The sequence below is a fragment of the Corvus brachyrhynchos genome, unplaced genomic scaffold, assembly GCF_000691975.1.
Source record: "Corvus brachyrhynchos isolate BGI_N302 unplaced genomic scaffold, ASM69197v1 scaffold97, whole genome shotgun sequence".
Taxonomy (NCBI): Eukaryota; Metazoa; Chordata; class Aves; order Passeriformes; family Corvidae; genus Corvus; species Corvus brachyrhynchos.
The window spans coordinates 7081085-7086772 of record NW_008239758.1 but is presented as its reverse complement, the minus strand read 5'-3'; positions in this window follow the sequence as shown (position 1 = coordinate 7086772).

Here is a 5688-nt window from a genome sequence, read left to right as displayed (position 1 = left end):
CTTTGCCCACCCAGCAGTAAAAAGCCAGAAGGGTGGACCCTGCTCCTGCTGCCACCAGCACAAACATGGAGCTTCCCCCACTGCTTGCAAGAATTCAGTGCCTTGTGTATACAAAACAAACTGATTTTTCTTTCACTCCAGTGCACAGAGGAGAGACACACCTAGGAGAGGTCTCAGGGGCAGTGGGGGTGGTGGATGGGTGGTTGCACAGAAGATATTCAGGTGAGGTGCTGGAGTTTGTCACCCCTCACCCCCTTTTCCTGCCCGAGGCAGCCTGCAGCCCGCAATGTTCACCCTGTCACAAGGTGTTTGCCATCACTGCTGCCAGGAGATTTCCTGACACTTGCTGGGGAGCAGGGACTCGCTGAGAAGGAAGAACTCAGTGTGGCAGCAGCCCGGAGCGATGGGAGGTGAGAAAATCCTCTTGCACATAAGGCAAGAGGCCACGCTGAGATTTCACAGTTTGCTGAGGCATGGTCTTTGCAATGACCTACATTTGTGCATGATATATGGGATGCAAACATACACAGGACATGATGGAAGAGCTGGGGAAGGGCAGGAGTGCTGTGTGATTCTCAGGAAGGCTCTGGGAGGCTGCGCTGGTCGGAGCTGGACCCTCAGGGTTGGGATCAGTGCTGCGCCAAGTGTGCTGGTCCTGAACCCAGCCGGGGTGCCTGGCCTGTTCCCCATCAGCCAGTAACAGCATGAAACCAGTGACAGATATGGCTCTCCCTGGGCAGCCTCAGAAAGCTGTGGGAGGCAGGAAGAGGAGCATCGATAGTGATTTGTCCAAAGCACCTCAGTCTTGAAATAAACAGTTCAGGAGAGAACTGGGGCTACTTCTGTTCCCCCAGCTGTTCAAGCCATGCTGTATCCCTGATGCCAGGCTATCCAGGATTTGGAGACATTCCCAGGATGAACATCATTGTCCTTTCAGATGCTTTTGTGTCACTGAAAGGCCACCAAGCTCAGCTAGGTGACCTGGGTGGCCGCTGTGAGCTATCACATGCCTTCCTCAGGGCGTGTAGGCACCAGGAATAATGGGTTTTTTCCATGCCTTGTCTCCAGAACATACAAGGATGCTTCCTCTTCTTTCTCCCTTTTCTCATGCCATTCCTCCTCCTTCAGATTTTTTTGTCTTCTCTTTCATATTTAGCTTGTGAAAGGAATTGCTAATAATAATCAAGAACCATTTAAAATATCCTCCCAAACTTAGGGAAAGTAACAGGCATAAGAGAACTTTTCCTTTCTCCCTGTGCACAAAATCCAGTCAGTATGACTCATATTTTCTGGGTGTCCTAGGTGTAGAGGTGATGTGATGGATGGAGTGGTGACAAGGTCTGAAAGGATCAGTGAAAGTGGCACTTTTGTAAAAGACAGATGAGGCATACAAAGAACTCCCTTATGCACAAAAAGCATCTGACAGGTTCTTTTTCCTCACCTATGTGAAGAAAGAAGAAACCTGGAGTGAAAAACTTGCCTCCAGTGAAGACAACAGCAGGATTGCTGCCAGTGGCAACCAAGGCAGGACATTTTTGGATGCACAAAGATGATCTGAGGGTTGGAGCAACTCTTATACAAAAACAGGCTGAGAGAGCTGGGGTTGTTCAGCCTGGAGAAGAGAAGGCTCTGTGGAGACCTCATTGTGACTTTCCATACCTAACAGGGGCTTCTGAAAAAGAGGGAGACCGACCTTTTGCAGAAGCAGATAGCAATAGGACAATGGGGAACGGTTTTAAAGAGGAGAGGTATAGATTAGAGAGCAGAGATATAGATTTACAAATTCTTTATTGTGAGGGTGCTGAGGCCCTGGCACAGGGTTGTACCATCCCTGGAAGTGTTCAAGGTCAGCCTGGACGGGGCTCTGAGCAACCTGTGATAGTGGAAGGTGTCCCTGCCCATGGCAGGAGGATTGGAACGAGAGGATCTTTAAGGTCCCTTCCCAACCCAAACCACCCTGTGATTCTGGGATTCCACAATCATTGCTGGAGCTGCTGCCTGCCCAAGGCTCTGCCCAGAGTGCCATGTGTGGGTGCACTTTCCTCTGCTCGTGCCAGCCCCATCCAGCACACTAGAAAGACAACAGGAATGCTAAAAGTCCTTTTGTTGTCCATCCTTCCCCTGCAGGGCATAAGTACAGCTAGTCCTGAGTAAGGAGATGCTTTTACAGAGACTTGAGTTTGCTGTTGGCTCAGGCAGGGCCTCGCTGCAGCCATGTGTGCAGGACATGCATGGTCTGAGCAACATCTGCTTGGGCACCGTTATAACTTCCCTCTTTGGACACCCAGGGAAAGCAGGGCACTCGTGTGTGCATTCCAGATTCAACTTGAGGCTAGAAAGCATCAACACTGGCAAAAGGGGCTTATTTGGAGCTGTGAATGTAGGTCATGCTGAAGATCAGCGACCCACATTTCCCAGGTTTGAAACAGCAGAATAAAGAAAGTCACATTCGTCGAGCTCCACAACATCCTGCTACTGTGCCTGCCATGGGGGAACCCAGCCTTGAGGATCCAGAACAGGAGGGACATGGCCTGTTTTAGGGAAAACTGAGGTGCACTGGGCTGGTTTGAAAGAATTACAGTTTGTAAGCCTGTATTGTGTTTGTGCTGAAAGGGCTGTGAGGAACCCAGCGTCTTGGTGGGAGTTGTCCATCTGATCCTTCCAGCAACAATCAAGGCTCTCTACTATGGGAAAAGTTAAAAGTCTTGCCCGAGGCCAAGCTGGTTGTCTTTATCACAACAAAGAAGTGAACCAGGAGCTCTCCCCAGGGATCATGAAATGCTGAGCCCTGCTCCTCTCTCTGAATCACAGCTCTGTGTTTACTTCCCATATTTCTTCCAGGCCCATGTTCTGCCCTGCTACTGCTTCTGCCACTCCTCAGGCTCTCAAGCATCCAAAAGTCAAAACATTGGCTTGAAAGCATTTGAAAAGATCCCAAATGAGGCTTGTTTGTTTATTCATTAGTGCTTTATTGTGTTTTATATAATGTTGTCTCCTAATTAACTTGAACGTCTCAGTGGACATCTATTTACACACTTCTCTGCACACCCTGCCACCTGCAAGGTCTTTTAGTTTGGGGTTTGGAAGTGAAAAATGAGCATGGACTCAGACTCAGGAGCTGGAGCTGCAGAAAAAAGCACTCTTTGAAGGCATATGAGGCTCAGAGGAGGATCACAGTCTTCTGAAGAGGTGTGCTCAGGTTGTAAGGGCACCACATGAGAGCCAGTGCTACCCTGCCTGCTCCAAATACATCCTCCTGGGGTGTGCTTGATGCTGTAGAGCTGGATGACGCTGGATTTCAGGCTGTGTGGAGGTCAGGAGCCAGGGCACAAACAGTGTTCTGGCAGGTTTGGGCAATTAGCAGCCCCTTTTGAGTTCCCAGCAGCGTGTGCTGCTACCTCTGTGCAACCTGTGTAGCCTCATCTGGCTTTCCAGCATTTGCAATTGCCAAAGCTTTAGCAGGGGATCAAGTGTTAGATCCCCTGTTCACCTGCCTTGACGTTAAGTGAAGAATTATTAGTATAATAAACATTTAACTTGTTTTTTAAGCCTTTGGTGCAGAACATTTTGTAGAATTTGACTGCAAATCCGAACCCTGTGGCTTTTGTCAAAATACTAAATACTGAATTCTCTGCTTGCCTCCCTTCTGACATCATTAATGATAATAATCATCCCCCACAGCTGCTAATCCTCTTTGCAAAACGCTCTGCCGAGAGCTGAGCTGAGTCTCTTCTGCCCTGCATATTCTGCAGTCATTTGTATCAATTCAACGTGACCATGGAAATGACCTGGTGGGACTTCAAACTGATGGAACTGACCATGGAAGATGGAGGGCAGCAGAGACGAGCACACTCTGGTCAGGGATGGCTTAGTGGCCATGGAGTGGCTGCTGCCCTTCAGTGTGGGGATGGCACAGCCACGTCCTGTTCTTCATGTGAGGAAAACCATGGCAGAAGGCACTTACCAGAGCAAGGATTTCCCCTGCATCCTGTCTCAAAGTTTCAGACATCCTAACTTGCTTTTATTTTTAACATGGGCAAAAGTCTGGTCTGGTTGCTGTGTCAGAAACACACCCAAGCAAAGAGAACCTGGTGATTAGCCTGACCTCCCGCCTGAGAAACTGATTTATTTTTTACATCTATCTCCTCTTCATGTGTGGGTGTTAAGTCTCAGCTCATTTCATGTTCCCCTTTAAAATCACCTCTGAAGTGGTGAGTCTCCTTAGATTAACACTGAAGTGGTGATTGCAATATCTCTGGGACAGCCTTTGCCATGGGCTCACATTCATCAAGCACCAGTTATGGTGCAAATTCAACCTCAGAAGAGAATGGCAAGACCTCAAATACACCCTTGCACAATGGTAACAGGGAGCTTTTATTTAATGTTCTCCAACAATCCCTCCAAGAGCTTTAACAAGGTGGACTACTGTTTCTCTCCTCCTTTGGAAAATCAGGAGCTGCAGCAGAGATACTAAATTATGTCCTCAAGTTCACACATTTTAAGGGCTGCCTAGCACCACTGGGGAAATAATTCCCATTAAATATACTTCTGATGAAATTTTCAGTTCTGTGTGCCTGAAGTTTTCCATGGGAATGACATGATTTTTGGAGGTGTTCTTGACTGGGAAAAAATCAAGATGACCCAAACTGCACATTTCAGGCATGTTTATCCAATCTGTCAGCTGTCTTGTGGACCCCACAGAGAAGGAGAGGAGCACCAGGGTATGTTGGATCCAAACTGGGGTGCCAGTCGGGCTTTTCTCCAACATGTGGGCGGATGTTGGACAGGCTGGAACCTTTTTAGTCATTCCAAATTCCCCCTCCCTTATGTGTATTTGTGTCACTTTCTCTTCTGTGAAGTGTGTGGCTTTTGTTTCCGTTCCCTAAAAAGGCAAATGCTGAGACACTGCAGTGGAAATGCTCTTCTGCCTGACGGTAGAATGGTATTAATGGTATTGAATTGGCAAAGGGATGGAGCACACAGATTTTCCTGCTCACAGGTCCCCTGCCTCCCGCAAGTCCGTGGTCTAAAAATTGCAAATTTGTGCCCTCTCTCAAAGTTTTGAACTTCCCAGTTGCTCAGCTTTATGATAATTACTGTGGTGTCCAAAGGGAGATAGCTTTTCCTTGTCGTCTGTAGAAGATTCCCAGTCTTAGTCCTTTGGCACAGCCTTTCCCCATTCCTCCCTCCTGGTTTATCACAGCCCTGAGACGAGGCCTACAAGGCCCATTCTTTCTTTTTTTCTTTATGAAATGCCTTGTGGTCCTTTTACCAGCACACTGCAAAACCTAATCATAAATGATTACAACTACAGCTGTCAAAATGAACGGCTGAAGTCCATTTTGGCAATGCTATGAAATATTATCCTACCAGGCTTTGCGGGGGCAGTTGGATTTTTGTGTGCTGGCAGCCGGAGCCTGGCAGTGCCCTGTAATCAGCAATGAGTTTCCCAGTCATTAGTTCAAATTAGAGCCGCTCAGATGACAAGTCAGTGGCAATTCCAAAGGCTGAGCAAGGTGCAGGCTGACCCTCCTTGCAAGCAGAGCAGAATGGTTTGTTTTGTCCCAATTTCTGAGCAGAGGAAGGGCACAAAGCACTTGCGTAACGCTGTGTTCAGATGGGTTGGCAGCCAGGAGGGCTGGGGCCAGCAGTGAGCACGTGGCTTTGGTCAGAGAAGCAGAAATTTCA